Source organism: Anomaloglossus baeobatrachus, chromosome 5, assembly GCF_048569485.1.
Source record: "Anomaloglossus baeobatrachus isolate aAnoBae1 chromosome 5, aAnoBae1.hap1, whole genome shotgun sequence".
Taxonomy (NCBI): Eukaryota; Metazoa; Chordata; class Amphibia; order Anura; family Aromobatidae; genus Anomaloglossus; species Anomaloglossus baeobatrachus.
Window position 1 is genome coordinate 290,275,847 of NC_134357.1, and position 25,340 is coordinate 290,301,186.

Here is a 25,340-nt window from a genome sequence, read left to right on the forward strand (position 1 = left end):
GGCTTTACACGCTACGAGATCGCTAAAGCGATCTCGTTGGGATCACGGAATTTGTGACGCACATCCGGCCGCTTTAACGATGTCGTTGCGTGTGACACCTATTAGCGATTTTGAATCGTCGCAAAAATGTTGCAAAAATGTTCAAAATCGCTAATCGGTGACATGCCCCTCTCTTCCCAAATATCGTTGCTGCTGCAGTAATGATGTTGTTCCTCGTTTCTGCGGCAGCACACATCGCTACGTGTGACACCACAGGAACGAGGAACCTCACCTTACCAGCGTCCACCGGCAATGAGGAAGGAAGAAGGTGGGCGGCATGTTCATCCCGCTCATCTCCACCCCTCCGCTTTGATTGGGCGGCCGCTTAGTGACGTCGCTGTGACGCTGAACAAACCGCCCCCTTAGAAAGGAGGTGGTTCACCGGTCACTGCGATGTTGCAGAGCAGGTATGTGCGTGTGACGCTGCTGTTGCGATAATGTTCGGTACGGCAGCGATCACCACATATCGGCTGTACGATAGGGGCGGGTGCTATTACGCTCGAGGATAGTCATTACCTGAGAGTCGTTATCAAGAAGTGCAGATGTCGGGATCCCATCCAGGGTGACAGAGACGATGGACAGCCCTTCTACGTACCGCTCCCTCCAATCAGCTGGGCCTTGGCAATTTATTCCTGGGGATTGGCCCCTATGTAGTGTGCCGGGGTTGTCCTTTTTTCTATGTCATTTATTCCTTGAGCACCTACTTTATCAGTGACGCAGAGCTTCTCCCCCACTGGGGATTGGCCCTTGGCCCCAGGGGTTGCTCGTTTAAAGGACAGCTCTTGGCGTAGTGGCCGGTCTTGCTGCACATGTCACAGACAGGTGGGCTATACCGGTCGCCGTTCTGTACTTTATATACAGAGGTCCGTCTCCTCATCCAAGGGACATCCTCAGGGCAGCCGGCCAGTTGAATCTCCTGTGGCAAGGTGGTTTTAAGGGTGCTTTACACGCTGCGACATTGCTAACGATTTATCATTGGGGTCACGGTGTTTGTGACGCACATCCGGCGTCGTTAGCGACATCGCAGCATGTTATACCTCTGAGCAACCTAAAACGATTGCAAAAGAGGTAAAAATCGTTGGTATTGGAGAGGTTGCTTCAACACCAAAAATCGTTGACAGTTGAGTAGTGAGGTTGTTTGTCATTTCTGCGGCAGCACACATCGCTATGTGTGACACCGCAGGAACGAGGAAACTCACCGTACCTGTGTCCTGCCGGCAATGAGGAAGGAAGGAGGTGGGCGGGATGTTTGGCCCGCTCATCTCCACCCCTCCTCTGCTATTGGGCGGCCACTTAGTGACGTCGCTATGACGCCAAATGGAAGGAGGCGGTTCGCCGGTCACAGCGACGTCGCTAGGCAGGTAAGTAGTGTAACGGGTGTAACCGATGTTGTGCGCCACGGGCAGCGATTTGCCCGTGTCGCACAACCGACGGGGGCGGGTACGCTCACTAGCGATATCGGTACCAATATCGCAGCATTTAAAGTACCCTTTAGCCTTGAGCTGCATAGCTTCCAGGATCCGGGCAACATCTCTGGTCAGTTGCTGCACCTGGGCAGACAGGTCACTGGTCCCGGGCTCGGACGGGGACGGTGCAGGCAGGGCCAATGCGTGTGCCCTCACCTGTAGCGGGGATGCCTCTGCTTGCCACGCCGGGAGGGGGGAGTCAGGCGCCTTTGGGGGCTGCAGGGCCTTAATGGCTCATTTCAAAGTAGCAAAGTCCAAATCGGGATGTTCCAAGGCCCACAGCCGCAACTGTTTGCGGTCCTCCACGGATTTAAGGCCTTGCAGGAATTGCTCCACCAGCATTCTGTTTCCCTCTGGCTCACCGATGTTGTTAGTCAGCCTTAGGGTCCGCAATGCTGCCTGTAGCTTTAGGGCATAGTCTCTAATGCTATCTTGGGGCCGCTGCTTACAGATGTAGAACCTCATCCGCAGCTCGGCCTCTGTACAGGTCTCAAAGGCAGCTCGCAGCGTTTAAAAAATGGCGGCTACGGAGGTCCGGTCCGCCTCTGTCCAGGTCTCCACTTCCATCTCCGCTGCGCCGGTTAGCTGCCCGAGCACCACCGATGCCTGCTGCCACCCGTTCAGGGCATACATGTCCAGCACATGCAAATCTTCTGCCTAAATCCTTGCAGCGCATCCGGCCGGCCGTCATACTGGGGAAGCCAGGCCACGCCCGGCACATAGGGCAGGGTTATGGGCATGATGGGTGCTACGGCGTAAGGTGCCTGCGCCACCACTCCTGCGGCTGAGCGGCACCCACGGCATCAGGGTTAACCTGATCGGGCGGAGGTAGCGCCGCCACACTCCCGTCATCCGGAGCCGACATCTTCGTGCGCCCCCTTGGTTTTCTCCCAGCACTCTTTCGCACGCTGTGGCCCTCTGGGAACTTCCGGTTCCTGTTTCAGGCTGAAGACGAAGGGCAGGGCTTCGGCTTCTCGCCCTTTTCCAAGAAGATGCCAATTTAGGCGCGAAATCAGCGGAAAAATGGCGAACGTCGCGGAAAATGGGATTTTGGATTGCAATTTTCACTTCTCAAGGCGCACGTCACCCAGGTTAGTGTGGTCCTGCTCGCATCCTGTTTGTGACGCCAAGTTTTTCCTAAGGTGTGCCGTCCCCCTGTGGCAGCCGACGGGCTGCTAGGACCCGGATCCGCAGTAGCTCGAGGGGTCTCCGGATCTGAGGCGGGGTCGCGCGTCCACCTCGGAAATAAAAAGGGGGGAGATGTGTTTTCGGGTGGTGAATGGGATAATGTTCGTGACGCCACCCACGGTGCGTGGTAATGGGAGAGACCACCGCTGCTGTTGGGGAGACCGGTGACGATGTTGAAGTAGCAGGATGTTTTAAACCCTCCGTGGGTAGGGGGTTTGGTGTCCCGGGGCCCGGTTGTGGGATGGAGTGGGGAGCCCGTCAGGGTGAAGGGATATCAGGTACTCACACAGTCCAAAGTCACTGACGCTGACACCAGGTAAACCAAACTCTTGAATGCTCTGCTTCTCTTGTTTGAGCACGCTGGGTCCGTGCCCCTTTGGTGTTGCTGGTTGGTCTGAAGCCTTGTCCCTTGGCACTGTGTGTAACTTGGTTGATCCCTTTCGCCTAAGACTACTTGGGTCCCGCTCACCTGCGTGGCTATCAAGGTGAGCCTGCTCTCAGGGTTCACGCTTGGGATTTTCTTGACGATTTTGGGAAGTCATATCCCCCTCATTGCGCTAGTACCCCGATTCTGGAGTGGGTGGGGAATGGTTCCTGAAGACTCCGTTCCCGTCGGGTGAATTACTGGGCTGCGTGAAGCTACTTCCCAGCCTAGGGTCTGCGTACCCCATCGTGCCCTAGCCACTGCCCGGTTGTAGCACAAGGCAGCCTGCCTGCTCTCTGTAGCAGCACCATACCCCATGTCACTACCCCCTGCGACCGGGGTTCCAGCTCCTTCTGGCCAGGCCAACGTCTGGCACCTGGGACGGGTACAGAAGCCCAGCTCCACAGTGTGACCTGCACTGTCACCGCTGTCTCACTGCTGAACTCTACTCAACTCAACTACTGACATCTCTGCCCTCTCTCTTCTATCCCCCCATCTGAGTGGCCCTCTTCCCCTCAGGCTACCCAATGGGTGGTTGGTAGGTGTGCTGCAGAGTGTTCCTCAGGATTTATGTACACCTGTTGGTAGCAACACCAAACTGACAGAACCCGTAACAAAGGAGGTGTGGGTACCATGCAGAAGGGCAGATTGCACGGCACTCTTGTGACGACCTGATAGGCCAGGGCGTCACATGACACAAGAAGCATAACTTGAAGATCCTGTGCCTTATCAAAACCTGGAACAGGAGATCCCTTCTTCCATGTGTCATAATTAATAATAGTGACTTGTTATGTGGAAGATGGGTCTTTGGTCAGCCTAAAGGCGGCTTTACACGCAGCGACATTGCTAGAGATGTTGCTAGTGAAAGCACCCGCCTCCGTCATTTGTGCGTCACAGAAAAATCGCTGCCCATGGAGCACAATATCGCTAGGCCCCGTCACACGGACTTACCTTCCCAGCGACATCGCTGGGGCCGGCGAACCACCTCTTTTCTAAGATGGTGGTTCGTGCGGCGTCACAGCGACGTCACACGGCGGGCGTCCAATAGAAGCGGAGGGGCGGAGAGCAGCCGCATTATCGACACGCCCACCTCGTTGCCGGAGGATGCAGGTAAGCTGTTGTTCTTCGTTCCCGGGGTGTCACACATAGCGATGTGTGCTGCCTCAGGAACGACGAACAACCTACGTCCACAACGACCATCGAGATTTTGAAAATGAAAATTTTGATCGTTAACAGTCGCTCAGAGCTGTTACACACAACGACGTCGCTAACGAGGCCGGATGTGCGTCACGAATTCCGTGACCCCGACGACATATCGTTAGATATGTTGTTGCGTGAAAAGCCCACTTTAGGCATTAGAGACGCAGCACCTCTAGACCCCTTAGAAGCTAAGAGCCTGTGTGACATCTGTAGTGATATCATCATGTGTAGTATACAGTATATATAAGCTGTAAAATTAAATTGGAAACACTGACATTGTGGTCACTGAAGAGCAATACTGACAGGGAACCTGATACTAAAACAGAAAACCACAATAATATAAATGATAAGGAACTGTAAACATGGTCAGCATTGCAAGACCGGCCAGGACCCTTAGCATGACCACCAGACTTTAGCGACAAATATAGTGTAGGTTACAAGAACTATCAACTTCATCAAAAGTTAAATTTTTTTCTGCGAATTACGGTAACCCATTTCTATTGCAGATTTCTTTAAACCCTTTTTCAAACTCATTTAAGATTGGTAGTTATGGGAGTGAACACTAGATGTCACTCCTAACATGGCAATATACTTTATCTTTCGGTATCTGAGATCCACCACAATTAGTGGTTGCTGAATGGTAAAAACATTGCAATTTACATAGTATTCATCATTTGTTCCATGTGATAGCATTTCAGGAGCAGTGTCTTATTTGAACTCTGCATTCCTACTGGAAATATTGTGTATGAAGATTTTGACAACTCTTTATTTCACCATTTCCTGGTGAAGACTTGCGTTCAAGATGGCAATATATCACTCTGCAAATATATTTAACTTTTTACTAAACCGAATAACCTCACTATTTGTGTAACACGAGCTGTATAATTATTGTTGATGGTTATCTTCTGTATAGTGAATTTATACAAGACATGTTACAAACTTTAAGAACGGGCTCTGAAGCCAGCACCAGGGTAGTTGGGAGGTTGCAGATGTAGCACCTCAGGACAAAGACATGTCATATAGATCCGTGCATATATTCAGCACACCTAAAGGCCACTGCCACACTCACGTGAAAAAACACGTACGTGTGATGATGTCCATTTTTGTAGTCTGTGTTCCGTTTTTGGAGTTCGTTTTTCCTCTCCATGTAGTGTCCGTGTGCACTACGTGTGTATTACGTGTGTATGTGTGTGCATTTTTCTGTGCGTGTAATACGTCAGTGTGTGTTCCGTATGCTTTCCGTATCTTGTCCGTTTTTCACATCTTCATCAAATTTAGTTAATGGTTATTTGTTGGGAATAATGACACATAGGTGGATTTGATTAGCACATTCTTATAATTATCCACAATAAATTAACCTGTTGGTCTTTTTACTTGGATATCCAATGTGTTTGGATATATACTACAACCATGCCATTATCCACGCAAGCCTTAGTTTTTTTATGTTGGATTTTGTAGGGTAACTTGGCCACCTGCTAGTATTTAAATTTGTTACAAACTTGATTTGAGCCACACGGACAAGGACCACACAGATAGCACACGGACATCATCCGTACCACGTACGTGTCAACACGGACCCATAGGATGTAATGGGTTCGTGAGTACGTGATCCCGGAGAAACACGAACATGTCAGCGCTTTTTCTAAACGGACACATGTATGCACGGAACGTACACACGCTCAGTGCAAAAATACTGACGTGCGGCAACATGAAAATAAATGATTCAACGTAAGCACGTGTCTCCGGTACGTGCAAAAAATGGCAAACAGGGACCGGAGGCACGGATATGTGACGGAGGCCAAAGGCTGAGTTTCCAGCTTCAGTTTTGTAAGCCAAGCCAGGAATGGAGCATCTGAAGACACAGATAAAGAAAAGACTTTAGCCTTCTTGATACTTTTTTAGACTCCTCCTGGCTTTTGGCCTCAAAAACTGTATCAAAAACATCAATATGTGAACATAGCCTAAAATGTTAATGCAGTTCTTCCTAAAGCACCATTTTTTTTCTCTCCGCACTCTCTCATTTTTGTTTAGGTCTGTGTCTACCACCTTATCCATACAGTGTGCTTTAAAAATTGAATAATTCTTGGCAGCATATTTATCCTTGAGTCTCTGTGGATTAGTTATCAGCTTGAACACATTTTCCTAGGTTGTCTGATACCCATGAGCCATCATTTATTTGGAAATCCACCCAAAACATTAGATTGACATCTGGACTTTGGAAATCTTAAATGTGGTATTGTGTTTGGGTTTTTTGTCTTGCAGGAACATAAATCCGCAAAGTCTCAGATCTCTTGAAGACTGCAGCACATTTTCCTGTACTATTTAGTGTTACAGACATGTGGGTCTGATGAACATTGTCTCCAGATTTGGCACTTTGTACTCTTTGTCTTGCTAGAAAATAAAACTCCAAAGTCTTCGTTATTTTGAAGACTGCAGCAAATTTTTCGTCTTTATTTTTTCTGACATTTCAAACCAATTCATTTCTTTTTATTGACATGTCAATGCAGTTGCTGCATTACGAAAATTTCTGTCCATTTGCCAAACCATTCATATGGATGTCATAGAATAGCGCCTTCTGCATTGGGCCCATTTATGTGCTCCAAAGATTCTTCCACTATTATCATTATTATTATTATTATAGTATAATTTATTCTATGGCGCGTTACATTTGAAAAGGGGTATACATAATAGAAACAACAATAATAATACAATACAATAATCATGAACTATACAAGTCTTAGACTGGTACAAGGGGAGAGAGGACTTTGCCCGCGAGGGATCACAGTCTAGAGGATGGGTGAGGATACAGTAGATGAGGGTAGAGCTGCAGGAATTAGCATGACATTGGTTGCTAATTAATGCTTACAAAATTCAAGTAATACCACATTAATCTTGCATAAGTTAATAAGTTTCACCAACAGAAATGTATTAGAATGCCCTACTGTCCCAATTCCAATTATAGACTCTGGTAGCGAGCTAACCAGCAGATCTTCACTTAAAAGTTATTTTGAACATTTAAAATTATAGCCTATGCCATCAGCAGTAACTCCTTTAGCACGGTATACTCACTAGTGAGATTAGGCTGTGCTGCAATGCCCATTGTTGAAACCCATAGCGCAGGTACAGCATCACAACCTATTTTCAGTAGTGCAGAATGCGATTCTGCTGGGTACACATGAGGTAGTAGTGATTATGCATTTCACTCATTGTGATCCTTCTACAGTAAGTATTGAGAAGAGGATACCTACACTGAATACCTTGCAGCTGGAGAAGCATACTCCTAAAATGCTTCCCCTTCCACTTGCAGAGTTTGTACTATCAGTGCACAGTAAGTGACAAAAGTAAACTCAGACAAGTAGACTAAGGAGTTGTTTGGAGGTTACTAAAGCCCACTTTACACGTTGCAATTAGTTGTACAATCGCATTTGCAATGTGACACGCCCAGGTTGCATACGGGATCTATGAGATTTCACGTTGGTCGTTCATTTGCTGTCACACGAGCATTAGTAGTCTATGTTAAATTGGTCAATTTTGTGTGCGATCCTTTAGATCATGTGTTCTGTGACGTATGCATTGGGCACCTTTTTTTTTTTTTTTATTTATTGACTTGCCAAGCGTGTGTAATGTGTAGGGATGCGTTTTTACTATGTCATCTGCCATTCAGCTCTGCTACATGGCCGCTAACAGCAGACACAGACAGCCGTGTAGCAGAGCTGAATGGCAGATGACAGCAGACACAGACAGAGCCGCACTGTCAGAATGAACTCGGGTGAACTTCACCCGACTTCATTGTGATGCTGCGGCTCTGTCTGTGTCGCGTCCTGATTAGCGGTCACCAGTGAAGGACTCACCGGTGACCGCTAATCTCCTGAGTAACTGAAGTTACCAGCCCTCTCTCATACTCACCAATCCCCGATCCCCGGCGCTGCACGGCATTCACACTGCTCCGGCGGCTTTTACTGTTTTGAAAAAGCCGGCCGCCCATTAAACAATCTCGTATTCCCTGCTTTCCCCGCCCACCAGCGCCTATGATTGGTTACAGTGAGACACGCCCCCACTCTGAGTGACAGGTGTCACACTGCACCCAATCACAGCAGCCGGTGGGCGTGTCTATACTGTGTAGTGAAATAAATAATTAAATAATTAAAAAAAACGGCGTGCGGTTCCCCCCATTTTTAAAACCAGCCAGATAAAGCCATACGGCTGAAGGCTGGTATTCTCAGGATGGGGAGCTCCACGTTATGGGGAGCCCCCCACCCTAACAATATCAGCCAACAGCCGCCCAGAATTGCCGCATACATTAGATGCGACAGTTCTGGGACTGTACCCGGCTCTTCCCGATTTACCCTGGTGCGTTGGCAAATCGGGGTAATAAGGAGTTATTGGCAGCCCATAGCTGCCAATAAGTCCTAGATTAATCATGTCAGGCGTCTATGAGACACCTTCCATGATTAATCTGTAAGTTACAGTAAATAAACACACACCCGAAAAAATCCTTTATTAGAAATAAAAACACACACATATACCCTGGTTCACCACTTTAATCAGCCCCAAAAAGCCCTCCTTGTCCGGCGTAATCCAGGATGATCCAGCGTCGCTTCCACCGCAGCTGCATGGAGGTGACCGGAGCCGCAGCAGACACAGCCGCTCCGGTCACCTCCACACAGCAAATGAACACAGCCGCGCGATCAGCTGCTGTCAGTGAGGTTACCCGCGGCCACCGCTGCATCCACCGGTGGCCGCGGGTAACCTCAGTGACAGCAGCTGATCGCACGGCTGTGTTCATTTGCTGCATGGAGGTGACCGGAGCGGCTGTGTCTGCTGCGGCTCCAGTCACCTCCATGCAGCTGCGGTGGAAGCGACGCTGGATCATCCTGGATTACGCCGGACAAGGAGGGCTTTTTGGGGCTGATTAAAGTGGTGAACCAGGGTATATGTGTGTGTTTTTATTTCTAATAAAGGATTTTTTCGGGTGTGTGTTTATTTACTGTAACTTACAGATTAATCATGGAAGGTGTCTCATAGACGCCTGACATGATTAATCTAGGACTTATTGGCAGCTATGGGCTGCCAATAACTCCTTATTACCCCGATTTGCCAACGCACCAGGGTAAATCGGGAAGAGCCGGGTACAGTCCCAGAACTGTCGCATCTAATGTATGCGGCAATTCTGGGCGGCTGTTGGCTGATATTGTTAGGGTGGGGGGCTCCCCATAACGTGGAGCTCCCCATCCTGAGAATACCAGCCTTCAGCCGTATGGCTTTATCTGGCTGGTTTTAAAAATGGGGGGAACCGCACGCCGTTTTTTTTAATTATTTAATTATTTATTTCACTACACAGTATAGACACGCCCACCGGCTGCTGTGATTGGGTGCAGTGTGACACCTGTCACTCAGAGTGAGGGCGTGTCTCACTGTAACCAATCATAGGCGCTGGTGGGCGGGGAAAGCAGGGAATACGAAATTGTTTAATGGGCGGCCGGCTTTTTCTAAACAGTAAAAGCCGCCGGAGCAGTGTGAATGCCGTGCAGCGCCAGGGATCGGGGATCGGTGAGTATATGAGAGAGGGGGATAGACTGACATGGACTGAGAGTGAGGGACAGAGATAGTGACGGACTGACAGAGATTAGTGCATGACAGACATTGTGAGGCGCTTCAGAACGCAGCTTTTCAGCTGCGCTCTGAAGCAGACCTTTTTTAAGCTGCGGTGCAGAGCGCACACCTGCGCACATAGCATCAGACAACAAAATCGTATGAGGGATGTCACACGTTACAATTGACTAGGTTCTTGCAACAAAACGCTCAATTCTAGAGAATGATACGATGTGTTTGCGATCAACGGTTTTGCGTTCAATCCTGATCGCATGTAGCTGTCACACGCAGATATGTCACAAACGATGCCGGATGTGCGTCACTTACAACTTGACCCCAACGACGGATTGTGAGATATATTGAAGCGTGTAAAGCGGGCTTTAGATTCAAATTTCCATAGGACTGAAGCCAAATTGCTTTAATAAAGTGATTTGCAATGTTAAATAACTTTCATTGATGGATAGAATTAGCAAATAAAGTGAGTTTATTTTTGCTTTATAGAGGACCTGTTACTTGCCTAAATAAATTAAGTTAATTACCTTCTAAATATTCTTCAACACCCTTTATTTTGCTGCTCACGTGATCCTCTGGCTCCTGCTCCAGTTCCCACTGCGGCTCCCAGCTCCTAAGGACTGTGCAGGTCTCCAGTCCACCCATTTATGGCGCACACCAGCACACTCCCTGTTATTTAAAGGGGCAGTGCACCTCCTCCAGAAGTGTCTCAAGCCTTTGACAGGAAGGCATAAGCTATTTAGGGCACCCTCTCCTGTGGGGAGGTGGCTGAGCAACTTCTGTATCTAGTGTGTCTTGCACCTGCTAATGTGTTGTCAGATTCCTGTGACCTTGTATTAGCCTGAACTTGAACCTGTCCTACCTGAACCTATCTCGCTTGAAGCAAAACCTATCCTGTCTACACCTGAACCAAACCTGTTCTGGCTGTACCAGCTCTCCTGTCTGCACTTGAACCCAAACCTATTTAGTCTGTGCTAGCCAATCTGTCTGAACTAGTACCGGTATCCACCCTGCCTATGATCCTGATGCCACTCATCCTGGCACAAATAAGCAATGTGTGCATGACACTTCAGGATTGTCATTGACTTTGCTGGCATTAAGATTCCCTTCAGGTTTTGTGACAAATCTGCACTCAAAAAAGTAATTAAAAAAAATGCAATAAAAATGTAACTTGTGCACACAGCTTAATACTCTAATATTATTGGTCCCAGCATTGGTCTGGGAGTTAGAGATGCATCCATGCATCTTACCGATGGTGTTCCCTTTCCATTTGAATGCTGTTTCCATCCATTTCAGTGATTTTTTTCTGCCCCCCCATCCATTCTGGGGGGGGGGGTCTTCCGGAAAAATGCGTGAGATTCCCATTGATTCCCATTATACTCGTTACTTGAGTACAGCCCGCCCAAGCAGCAAACCTACTCAATTAGAGTACTCATCACTTTAGCATTTTAGTGTTTGCTCATCAATAATTCACATATATTGCTCTAGGAGTGCAGTATGTGAAATCTCTTTTTGTAGGGCAATTGGACATTTCTTCAGACTCTTCTCTGGGAACATGCACTCTCCCTCCCTGACACTGTGAATCATAGCATATACAGTATGTCAGTGTCTTTGTCTGATAGACTGCTAGATCAGCTGTCAAGCTGTGATTGTCAGCATCTAGAAGGAAGTGTGAAAGTGTAAATGGAGCACCCGAGGGATACTCATCACCGAGCCGGTGTGGGTCAGGGGATGTCACGGGTGGCCCTGCCCGGCTTCGTGACCCTGAAGTGTCCATGAAGGGATGGAAGATGTGATGATGGTAGGAGGATGAGAATGAAGGGGGGATGTTGGGAGTTGTTGTCTCGTGATGCCACCTGTGGTGTGCGGCCAGGGATTAGCCGCTGCTGTGGGTGCTGTCCTCTGGGGCAGATGGTGTCGCAACCGGGATGGTTCAGCTTCCCATAGGTAGAGCTAGGCCCCAGAGAGGATGATGGGGAAGGTAGTGTCCGCTGGTGCCGAAGCGCGGGGCGCCGGCAATGAAGGGCTGACTCAGTGGTTGCGGTTAAAGGTCTTTTACTCATAATCTGATTGTCACCCTTGGAGTGCCAGTATCTGCCGTGATGGGCCCTAGCCAATCCCGGATAATTCGGAGGTCACCGCCGGTGTTGTGGCTTTTGGGCCTTTCCTTCTTGTGCTTTCTGTGTGGATCCCCGTGACCTGAAGTGCTTGAGGAACCCTGTTCTGTGTTAAAGTTCCCGTCCCGTCTGCAGGCCGCGCGAGTCCATTTGGGGCCTGACCGTTATCACGACTCCGGGCTCTAAGTTGCTACTGTGCTCTGGGATCTGGTGGTGGCCAGAGGGACATGAAATCCCCATGTCTGGCAAATTCTGGTGGCGCAACTTGAAATATACGCCACCCTAGGGCTCCATACCCTGAACTGCGCTGGTACTGAGTGAGCAACTAAGCTCTCCCCTCAGCAACCGTATTTAATCCGGTGTCCCACAGCTTCAACCGGTAAGCTCCCTAGCTTCCTTCCCCAACCTGTGTCAGGGCACAACTCTCTTGTCAAAAATCTCCTCCTCCCCCTTCCCAGTGGTTGCTTCTCCCATTCCCAAGTTCCTGTCACTAGTGGGTGGAAGCCCCAGTGTTTGGAGGCAACCTTAAGACCGGACCCTAGCCCGGTCCCCAGTGGGGAGGGCATCCTGCTGTGTATTTATGGAATGTGTGGATGTGAAACCGGCACCGACCTCCTAAATACTCGGGATGAGTACTGCACCTTAAATGAGGTGCAGTACCCTGTGGCGACCCAAGAAAAGACTGAAGAAACACTTGGTTGCACTATAAGCAGAGATTTCACCTAGTGTGCGTCAGAAGAAACAAATGTGAATATCTCTGCGATGGACTGACGCATTGCAAAATGGAAGAGTGGAAAAATCAGGGAAGCTCAGGTATTTTTTCAGAGATATTGGACATCATCCAAACTAAATAAGTCTGTCTTGGTCTCATCAGACCATAGGACATGGTTGCTGTAATCCATGTTCATAGTCTGCTTGTGTTCAGAAAACTGTTTGCAAGTTTTCTTGTGTATCATCTTTAAAAGAGGCTTCCTTCTGAGATGACAGCCATCCAGACCAATTTGATGCAGTGTGCAGCATATGGTCTGAGCACTGAGAGGCTCACCCCCACATATCTGTAACCTCTGCAGCAATGCTGGCAGCATTCATACAGCTATCTTGAAAAGACAACGTCTGGATTTGAAGCTGAGTACGTGCCCTCAACTTCTTTAGTCGACCATGTCAAGGCCTGTTCTGAGTGGATCCTGTCTTGTTGGACCATTGTATGATCTTGGCCACCGTACTGCAGCTCAGTTTCAGAGTGTTTGCAATCTTGTTATAGCCTAGATCATCTTTATTTTGAGCAACAATTCATTTTTTAAGATCCTCAGAAAGTTACTTGCTATGAGGTGCTGTGTTGAACGTCCAGTGACCAGTGTGAGGGAGTGTGTGAGTGATAACACCAAATTTATCACACCTGCTCCCTATTCACACCTGACACCTTGTAACACTATTGAGTTACATGACACCAGAGAGGAAAAATGGCTAATTGGGCACCATTTTGCCATAATCACTTAGGGTGTACTCATTTTTGTTGCCAGTGGTTTTGACATTAATGTCTGTGTGTTGAGTTATTTATAGGGCACACCAAATTTACACTGTTCTATAAGCTGTACACTGACTACTTTACATTGTATCAATTTGCTATATCTTCAGTATTTTCCCATGGAAAGATACAGTTAGGTCCAGAAATATTTGGACAGTGACACAATTTTCGCGAGTTGGGCTCTGCATGCCACCACATTGGATTTGAAATGAAACCTCTACAACAGAATTCAAGTGCAGATTATAACGTTTAATTTGAAGGTTTGAACAAAAATATCTGATAGAAATTGTAGGAATTGTACACATTTCTTTACAAACACTCCACATTTTAAGAGGTCAAAAGTAATTGAACAAATAAGCCAAACCCAAACAAAATATTTTTATTTTCAATATTTTGTTGCGAATCCTTTGGAGGCAATCACTGCCTTAAGTCTGGAACCCATGGACATCACCAAACGCTGGGTTTCCTCCTTCTTAATGCTTTGCCAGGCCTTTACAGCCGCAGCCTTCAGGTCTTGCTTGTTTGTGGGTCTTTCCGTCTTAAGTCTGGATTTGAGCAAGTGAAATGCATGCTCAATTGGGTTAAGATCTGGTGATTGACTTGGCCATTGCAGAATGTTCCACTTTTTTGCACTCATGAACTCCTGGGTAGCTTTGGCTGTATGCTTGGGGTCATTGTCCATCTGTACTATGAAGCGCCGTCCGATCAACTTTGCGGCATTTGGCTGAATCTGGGCTGAAAGTATATCCCGGTACACTTCAGAATTCATCCGGCTACTCTTGTCTGCTGTTATGTCATCAATAAACACAAGTGACCCAGTGCCATTGAAAGCCATGCATGCCCATGCCATCACGTTGCCTCCACCATGTTTTACAGAGGATGTGGTGTGCCTTGGATCATGTGCCGTTCCCTTTCTTCTACAAACTTTTTTTCTTCCCATCATTCTGGTACAGGTTGATCTTCGTCTCATCTGTCCATAGAATACTTTTCCAGAACTGAGCTGGCTTCATGAGGTGTTTTTCAGCAAATTTAACTCTGGCCTGTCTATTTTTGGAATTGATGAATGGTTTGCATCTAGATGTGAACCCTTTGTATTTACATTCATGGAGTCTTCTCTTTACTGTTGACTTAGAGACAGATACACCTACTTCACTGAGAGTGTTCTGGACTTCAGTTGATGTTGTGAACGAGTTCTTCTTCACCAAAGAAAGTATGCGGCGATCATCCACCACTGTTGTCATCCGTGGACGCCCAGGCCTTTTTGAGTTCCCAAGCTCACCAGTCAATTCCTTTTTTCTCAGAATGTACCCGACTGTTGATTTTGCTACTCCAAGCATGTCTGCTATCTCTCTGATGGATTTTTTCTTTTTTTTCAGCCTCAGGATGTTTTACTTCACCTCAATTGAGAGTTCCTTAGACCGCATGTTGTCTGGTCACAGCAACAGCTTCCAAATGCAAAACCACACACCTGTAATCAACCCCAGACCTTTTAACTACTTCATTGATTACAGGTTAACGAGGGAGACGCCTTCAGAGTTAATTGCAGCCCTTAGAGTCCCTTGTCCAATTACTTTTGGTCCCTTGAAAAAGAGGAGGCTATGCATTACAGAGCTATGATTCCTAAACCCTTTCTCCGATTTGGATGTGAAAACTCTCATATTGCAGCTGGGAGTGTGCACTTTCAGCCCATATTATATATATAATTATATTTCTGAACATGTTTTTGTAAACAGCTAAAATAACAAAACTTGTGTCACTGTCCAAATATTTCTGGACCTAACTGTATAATAACATTTTTACAAAAATATGAGAGGTGTACTCACTTTTGTGATATACTGTATCACATAATATAAATATATATAAACTACAATACTATACAGCAGTACCTAAGAAACAAGGGTGCAAAGACTCCCTGGGAAGTTCCAAACCATCCAGATAAAAAATGAAAACTGGAGGCAGCGCGCCAACATTTTGGTTTCAAAAGTGTGAACCTTTTTAAAAAAAAAAAGTTTACATTTTTGGAAGAGAAATGTCACCACATTGGACCTATAAATAAATAAGTACTTTTTTTGTACACTTTTTTGATGTGTTGCCCCTAGTTTTCTCTTTTTACTGTAATACTATATAGGGAATCACTGTAACCCCATGACATATTATTAATGATGTATGCAAGTCAGGGGTAAATTCCCCTTTGCATTCCACTTCTTTGCGTCAGAACAGCGTTGAGTCCTGATTAGGCCTTCTGTTCATCTATTTTTTATTATTTAAGAAACAGACATTCCATATTGATTGTCTGCGGCATGTAATAAAACAGAATTGCAATTTATTGGATTTAATTTGTGATTTTTGGTAGGGACGCCTTTATATCCCTCCAAGGGCTTTTCCTCTTTAGCCTATTATTGTCAATTATAATGTTCTTATATCATGATTATGTGAGCGCTCTGTCCATCAGTTTTTATCTCTTTATTGATCAGTATTTATAGTTCTCTCTTTTATGTTTTCTGTGAGGATGAATTTATTGCTATAATCAATTAATAATTAATGATACTACACATACAGTGGATATAAAAGTCTACACATCCCTGTTAACATGCCAGGATTTTGTCATGTAAAAAAAATTATACCAAGAAGAATCTTTTCAGAATTTTTTTCACAATTAATGTCACCCAAAATCTGTACAATTGAGTTGAAAAATAAACTGAAATATTTTTGTGTCGAAATAGAAAAAAAAACAAATAATGTGGTTGCAGAAATATGCACACCCTTAAACTAATACTTTGTTAAAATATTGTTTGAATTTATGACAGTATTTTGTATTTTTGGGTAGGAATCTATCAGCATGGCACATTGAGAATTGGCAATCTTTGCCCACTCTTACTTGCAGTAGTGTTCCAAATCTTCAGATTACAAGGGCAGAAGGCTGTCCTGTACAGACAACTCTTTAGGTATACTCACAGATTTTCATTTGGATTCAGTTATGGGCTATACCCGGGTCATCCAAAACTCTGATCTTCTTCTGGCAAAGACATTCTTTTGTTGAATTGGAGGCATGCCTAGGGTGCTTGTAATGCCAAAAGGGGAACTTCTTCTTTATCTTCAGCTTTTTAACAGAAACCTGAAGATTTTGTAACAAAAATGACTGAAATTTGGGTCTGTTTATAACTCCCTCCCCCTTGTCTAATCCCCCATTTTCAGCTGCCAAAAGGAGGCCCCAAAGCATAATGCTGCCTCCAACATGCCTCACTGTGGTTATGATGTGCTTTTGCTGATGTGCAGTGTTGGCATTGCACTAAAAATGCCTTTCGGAACCATAACCAAAAAGTTTAGCCTTAGCCTTATCAAATCATAACACGTTTTTCCTCATACTTTTAGTGGATTTGATGTAGGGTTTAGCTGGGCTTGGATGTTTTTGTTTGTATAAAAGGCTTTTGTTTTGCCACCCTACCCCACAGGCTAGAAATATGAAGAATGCTGTTGTCATATGCAGTACACAACTAAAAATTCCTGCAGCTCCCTTGATGTTGCTGTAAAACGTTTGGCAGCCTCCCAGGCTAATTCTCTTCTTCTCGTATCAACAATTTTTGAGGTATGGACAGTTCTAAGTAATGTGACTGTGTGATGCCCTGGACTATCCAGGTAGTCACAGGTAGACCCCCTGAACAAACACCAGCCCCTAATAAGGTGACAGCAGCCAACCTACAAAACCCTTGTCACCTCTCTCAGCGTTCAATGGTCACACCAGGGGGCGGAGCCAGGTGGTTGGCCATGCCCACCGAGGAGTCCAGAGGGCCTGAGACAGGAAACAAACAGTCAGACAGTCAGACAGTCAGACAGGCAGTGAGTCAGTTCAGTACAGTGGAGTGGAGTTCAAGTTCAAGTGCAGCAGGCCTGTGGCGTCAGGTCTGCCGCGACAACACTGACCAGTGCCGGGGTCGTAGCCCTGGTACCGTGGCAAGGAGGCAGACGGTGGTTGCCGCCGGCAGGAGCCGGGAAGACGGCTGGTGGAACCGTAAGGGACCGGGACAGGGTAGTGGCCCGCCAGAACAGAACCGGGGAGCCAATCGGAAACCAGAGCACCAGGAGGGGTACTCAGACCCAGAACAAGGTCCAGAAGCCACTGGACCACTGTCAGGTTTCCGGGTTTTCCAGTTCTCTTTTGAAAGAGCTTGCCCTCAGTTAACATGGAGTTTAATGTTCTGTTGCCCTACTTCCTGTCCAGCTGCTTAAAAGGCCGCCTCTAAGCCCAGTCCAGTGCCTGAGTATACTGCTTGCTGTGTGCTCCTGCTTTGCTGCTTCTACTTCCTGATTGCCTTTTGGATCTTCCTGAAAGACTACCGACCGACTCTGGACCATACCCGGTTTCTTCAAGCTGTGCCCGGACTCCGTCTGCCGTCTTTGATCAGCACGTCTGCCCGGTTCCTTCTGGTTCGTAACCACTCTGGACTATCATTCCGTACGGACACTCCTGGACTTTTACCACTTGCCCCTTGTGTCCCGGCTGCTGCGCATTTAGGCCTTCCGGGGGTGATTGCCGGACAGTCCCTGTACAGGGGTTCGCTCTGGTGGTCTCCCTGGGGGAGTCCGGTGCGTGGTCCCGGGAATCCCCTTCGCTCCGTTTCGGGAAGGTATTTCGTGTGTGTGTTCTACTGTGTTTGTTCCGTTGTGTATCTACCGTGGTTACATGTTATAAACATCTTGTACCAAGAACTCGTCTCTGGTGGTCATTGCCCTAACGCTATCGAAATCCTCAGAACATACAATAGTATTACATTATACTCAGGCCATAAGAGGATTTCGCTGGGGCAATGACTGAGACACGAGTAGATCAGCTCTTTTCCATGATTAACTCCTTACAGCAGGAGATGGAGGCTGTACAAACTAAACTTAGAGATGTGGAGGCACAGCTGGGCCATGATCACCAGGTACTGGGTCCGGCTATTCAGGATTTGCAAGTCAGAGTGGAGGCTCAGGAAGCCGTCCCCACTACGTCCGTATCAGCTGCCGGTATGCCTAGGTTACCCCCATTCCGTTTCAATGGTGATCGTAGTCAGTTTCGTGGATTTGTGAACCAATGTATACTATTTTTTGATGTACATGCTGATTATTACCGTTCTGACCGGTCCAAAGTGTTATGTATAATCATGTTATTAACCTCACGAGCACTGGCTTGGGCTAATCCTATGATAGAGAATCGGGACATCCGTTTAAATCACCTGGATGACTTTCTGACCGCAATGGCGCAAATGTTTGATGATCCGAATCGCCGTGCTACCGCTGAATCGGCTCTCCTTTCCTTACGTCAGGGAAAGCGTTCTGTCGTTGAATACGCCACTGAGTTCAAGAGGTTAGTGGTAGACACCGACTGGGGAAACAATGCATTATTGTCAGTTTTCAGAAAAGGTTTGTCCGGTACCATCAAGGACGAGTTAGCTCGTTCCGAGTCTCCAGGGGATTTTGAAATGTTTCTCCAGCACTGTGTGCGTATTGATACCCGCTTGACGGAACGTAGACAGGAAAAATGGGCAGCTGTAAACCGTGTAAACAACTTTGCGTTTCCTTCCAGAGAACCCGCTCTCAGGACGCCACGGGAGGCCGAGGACGTTCCTATGCAAGTGGACTCTCTGCAAAAGCGAGAGACCAACGAACGTCGTGAACACCGGCTCCGTGAGCGTTTGTGTTTCTATTGCGGTCAATCGGACCATTTCTTGATTGACTGCCCGAAACGTCCGAATCGCCCAAATAAGGTATTGGCAGCCATGGCAGAGTGTGACAACACGGACGCAGAGTCCGATATCTCTGAGGCAAGTGGACACCTGGATGCGGTATTTCCCTTGACTGTAATGTCCACCTCACCGAAGAACTCAGAAGGGAAATATACCCATTGCTCGCTCCCCATTCAGATCCGGTGGGAGGGACAGCTAATACCTACCTCTGCAATGATAGATTCTGGGGCAGGGGGAAATTTCATGGACTCCTCTTTTGCCAGGAAACACGGTATCCGGACTCAGCAAAGATCCTCACCGGTTACCATGGAGACGGTAGACGGATCTCCGTTAATCTCTGGACCAGTTGATCGGGAAACAGTACTGCTAGAATGCGTGATGAAGCCAGGTCAGCAGGAGACCCTTGTGTTCATGATAATTTCTTCTCCTCATTTTCCAATTATTTTAGGTATTCCGTGGCTATGGTCTACAAATCCAGTCATCGATTGGGAGACTAAGGAAATATCCTTCCCACCGCAGAGTAGTCCGACCATTAGTCCAACTGTTCCGGTTCCAGTAACACCGACTGCGGAGGGCACTGTACAGGTACCTGTTCTACCACCGGTTTATAATGACTTTGTTGATATATGCGACAAAAGAAAAGCCGATCGGCTTCCCCCGCATAGACCGTATGATTGCCCCATAGACTTACTCCCAGGGGCGGAGATTCCGTTTGGTCATGTCTACCCGTTGGCGGCACCTGAGCTGGAAGCATTAAAAGAGTACATTGATGAAAGTCTAGCCAAGGGATTTATTCGCCCGTCTACCTCACCAGCAGGGGCACCCATCTTTTTCGTGAAAAAGAGAGAGGGGACTCTGAGACCCTGTATTGACTACCGGGAACTGAATAAAATAACCATCCGGAACCGGTATCCGTTACCGTTGATTCCTGAGCTATTGGAGAGGGTCCAACAGGCAAAAATATTCACCAAATTGGATCTCCGTGGGGCATATAATCTACTTCGCATACGTCCCGGAGACGAGTGGAAGACCGCGTTCCGATGTCGGTATGGACATTTTGAGTACCTAGTGATGCCTTTTGGACTTTGTAACGCTCCCGCGGCTTTCCAACATCTAGTTAATGATATTTTTAGGGATATCATGGACCAATTCATGGTGATTTATCTGGACGATATCCTAATCTTTTCTGATTCCCTACAGGAACACCAGGAGCACGTCAAAACCGTACTTACCCGGCTGAGGGAAAACCACCTGTACATCAAACTGGAGAAATGCGAATTCCATTCCTCACAAATACAATTCTTAGGTTATGTCATCTCTCCTCAGGGACTGAACATGGAGTCTGGCAAGATACAAGCAATTCTAGACTGGCCGGAACCGGGAAACATTAAAGAGGTACAACGCTTTGTCGGTTTTGCCAACTTTTACCGACGCTTTATCCGTAATTTTTCAGAGATCGTTCGTCCCATCACTCTGTTGACCAAGAAAGAACAGAAGTTTGTGTGGTCCGCCCAGGCCCAGGAAGCATTCCATCGTCTCAAGGTTTGTTTTACCTCAGCGCCAATATTGGTACATCCGAATCCCGCACTTCCCTTTATCGTGGAAGTCGACGCTTCCGACTACGCATTAGGGGCCATCCTTTCTCAAAGGACTGGGGACAAGAGTCTCTTGCATCCGTGTGCTTTCTTTTCCCGCCGGTTGTCCCCTGCAGAAAGGAACTATGACATTGCGGACAAGGAATTGTTAGCGATTATTTCAGCTTTCAAGGAATGGAGACACCACTTACAGGGAGCCGCGCAGCAAGTGATAGTACTCACAGATCATCGTAATCTGGAATTTCTTAAGTCTGCCAGGTGTCTGTCTCCACGGCAAGCCCGTTGGAGTTTGTTCCTTAACCAGTTCAATTTTATCGTTACATACCGTCCAGGTTCACGTAATGGGAAAGCCGATGCCTTGTCCCGAATCCATGCCGTGGACTCCGTGCCTGGAACCCCGTCTCAGACCGTGTTATCAGATGCCAATTTCGTTGGAGTAATCCAGGACCAGGACTTGTGGAAGGACATCAAGCTGGCCTATGATGGTGACGTATTTCTTGCTGCCCCCCCGAATGATGTAACTCTTGTTCTTCGGAATGGTGTGTGGTTGAGAGAACGACGCATTTATGTCCCGGAGGCCGTAAGACTTCGGGTTCTCAAGTTGGTCCATGACTCCGTGTTGGCTGGTCATAGGGGGGTACAGAAGACGCAGGAATTTCTAAGCCGTTTTTTCTGGTGGCCTACCTGTTTAAAGGATGTAAAGGACTATGTCCACTCATGTGTGGTTTGTGCCCGGTGCAAGGTCCCTCGTGTGGCTCCTACGGGACTCCTCCAACCGTTACCCGTGCCATCTCGCCCTTGGGGGTCTATCTCAATGGATTTTATTGTGGAGTTGCCAGTCTCCGGCGGTCACAATACCATTTTAGTGGTGGTGGATCGGTTGACAAAAGCGGCTCACTTTATTCCGTGTACCGGTCTTCCCTCAGCCGCAGAGACAGTGGATTTGGTTATCCAGAACGTATTCCGATTGCATGGGGTACCGGACGAGATCATCTCTGACCGGGGCGTGCAGTTCACGTCTAGGTTCTGGAAGGGGTTTTGTACGGCACTCCAGATTGATGTCTGTTTGTCTTCTGCATACCATCCCCAGACGAATGGGCAAACCGAACGGACTAATCAAACCCTGGAACAATACGTTCGATGTTATGTCAGCCATCTGCAGGACGATTGGTTGAAGATGCTTCCGTTGGCGGAATTCTCGTATAACAACACTCAGAGCAGTTCCACTAAGGTAACGCCCTTTTTTGCTAACTTGGGTTACCATCCGACTATTTTGCCTAGGTCGCCGGTTACGGTTTCGGTGCCTGCGGTGGAGGACAGATTGACAGAGCTACGACAAAATCTGGAGGTTCTAAAGGACACTGTGGCTACGACTCAGGAGCGTTACAAGAGGTCGGCTGACACTCACCGGAGACCGGCACCCATGTATAAGGTAGGGGACTCTGTATGGTTATCCACCAAAAACCTGAGATTGGGTGTTCCTTCGCAGAAGCTGGGACAAAAATTCATCGGTCCGTTTAAGATCACCGGGATCGTGAGCCCTGTGGCCTGTCGGCTGCGGTTACCGCACCATCTGAAGGTACACCCGGTCTTTCATGTTTCTCTCCTCAAACCCGTTTCTCCTAATACGTTTCATGGTCGTGTCGTGCCTCCTCCTCCGCCTGTGATGGTCGACGGCGAGGAGCAGTTCGTGGTTGAGGACATTATTGACTCCCGGCTCCATCGTCGTCGGCTTCAGTATCTGGTACGTTGGCAGGGGTACGCCCCCGAGGACGATTCCTGGGAACCGGTGGGTAACATTCGGGCACCCCGGAAGATTGCTCAGTTTCATCGACGGTACCCGGACAAACCAGGCCCTGATCCGTCCTGAGGCCGTTTCTGGGGGGGGGAGTAATGTCAGGTTTCCGGGTTTTCCAGTTCTCTTTTGAAAGAGCTTGCCCTCAGTTAACATGGAGTTTAATGTTCTGTTGCCCTACTTCCTGTCCAGCTGCTTAAAAGGCCGCCTCTAAGCCCAGTCCAGTGCCTGAGTATACTGCTTGCTGTGTGCTCCTGCTTTGCTGCTTCTACTTCCTGATTGCCTTTTGGATCTTCCTGAAAGACTACCGACCGACTCTGGACCATACCCGGTTTCTTCAAGCTGTGCCCGGACTCCGTCTGCCGTCTTTGATCAGCACGTCTGCCCGGTTCCTTCTGGTTCGTAACCACTCTGGACTATCATTCCGTACGGACACTCCTGGACTTTTACCACTTGCCCCTTGTGTCCCGGCTGCTGCGCATTTAGGCCTTCCGGGGTGATTGCCGGACAGTCCCTGTATAGGGGTTCGCTCTGGTGGTCTCCCTGGGGGAGTCCGGTGCGTGGTCCCGGGAATCCCCTTCGCTCCGTTTCGGGAAGGTATTTCGTGTGTGTGTTCTACTGTGTTTGTTCCGTTGTGTATCTACCGTGGTTACATGTTATAAACATCTTGTACCAAGAACTCGTCTCTGGTGGTCATTGCCCTAACGCTATCGAAATCCTCAGAACATACAATAGTATTACAACCACGTTGAATTCACTGATTGAGGTCTGAACCTTAAGTCCTTTACCATCCCAAGACTCGAAAGCAGGCAACAGCCCACCGAGAGGGTAGAAAGCCACCGCACAGGCAGAGAGATCCCACGGACCAGCGCCTGCGGGCAAACGGGTTCCCCGACACACATCAAGCCAGGGAGCGGACTGCCATTGCTGAAGCATAGGTAGTCAAGTTCTACCACAGAGGTGCAGGAGAAAGGCGGGAACCACCAACCTGAGAAAGGGGCAAAGCGCAGCCGGCTGCGGGGACCGACCACCATCCTTTTTGGTTTGACTCCGGTGTATCTCTCATAGTGAGTACAACAGTGCCCCCGGGCCGCACACCGCACCACACCATCTTGCCCACACCTCCCAACCACCGGGCCCCGGGACCATCACCCCCTGCCCATGGAGGGGTCAACACCAGTATATTATTGGTCAACACCAGGCTGCATAACATCGTCCCCGGGAGCCTAGTTAACAGCAGCGGTGATACCCACATTCACCACAACCCATGGGTGGCGTCACGAACTTACATCACTAAATGCCACGGCCTCGGCCGTGAACCTTCCCCACCGAAATCTCTATACGTAGCGCCAATTCCCCCTCAGAGCGACGTGACACCCAGGTCCGGGAGGCGCTCGAGCCACCCACCGACGAGCACGGACCCGTGCAGCCGGCCGAGCCCCGGGGCAGTACACATCGACTCTTCTGGCGTCATGAACAGGATTAAACCCATCCACTTACCGGTGAAAGTGCGCCTTGAAGCAGAAGTCAGTGGTGACCCGTTGTAAAATTTCAGAATCCGCCATCTTGCCACTATCCCTTGGCGCAAAGTTTCCCACCAGACCTGTCTTCCCCGCGAGAGTTGAAGCCCTGCCCCCTGGGAACAGAGCGGTGCAGAAGTTTGTGTGGCTGGAAAGTGAAGCTGAACAGAAAGAGAGCGGAGTGCTCGAAAAGACTAAGGGGGGGCGGGTGAAGACCCTGTCCCATGTGACCGAGTGGATAAAGGGCAGGGACTCCAGGACTCTGCCATCCGTTTGGTTCCTGGACCCCAAGGCAACAACATGTCCACCCCGTCTGGCAAGCTCGAGATCCCGGAGCCCGCACCTGGAACAGCGGCGTGGGTGGAAGCCCGGACCTTGCAGATGTGCTGCCGGTTTCAGGCCCAGGTGCGCTTCCTTATGGAGCGATGGGCGGCCGAGATGGAGGAGATTGCTGCGGCCGTGTGGGTACGTGAAGTGGAGGCAGTTTTGGAAGCACAGGAGAGCGACCCATGCCCCTATGTTCCCCAGTGATCGACCGCTGCGGCTGAGGGACCCGGTCTGCCCCTGCCTTCCATATTGCCTTCCTCACCGCCAGCATCAGCTGCCGCCGCTTCCCCGCTCGGCCCGCTGTCCCCGACACCAGCAGCGGAGCCCGCTCAAGATGCCTGCGAGGACCCACCAGAAGGAGCTGCCCGCGGACGGCCAGTCACCAGGCCTAGGCCCATCCCGTTGCCATGGAAGATGCCCATTCCCGGAGTGGAGCCGCCGGTCCCGGAAGTGACCGAGCCCAAGGTGATCCAAGCCCTAGCAGTCCGCTCGGCGAAGATGAAGATGGCAGTGGCCCGGAAGCCCGCCCAGCAGGTAAAGCTGGCCGCTCCCAAAAAACAGGCCTCGGCGGAGGCAGCGCAGGGTTGTTGCTGCAAGGCAGCACAGCAGGCCATGACACAGTAGGGTTCCCCAGTATCAAAGGTGCCGGTTGTGGCCAGCACAGGGGAGCACCGGCTGGGCCCAACCCCCGCGCAGAGGGAGCAAACCCCGTACTGGGAGTGGCAGCACCAACCTGAGAAAGGGGCGAAGCGCAGCCGGCTGCGGGGACCAACCACCATCCTTTTTAGTTTACCAGAGACTCCGGTGTATCTGTTAT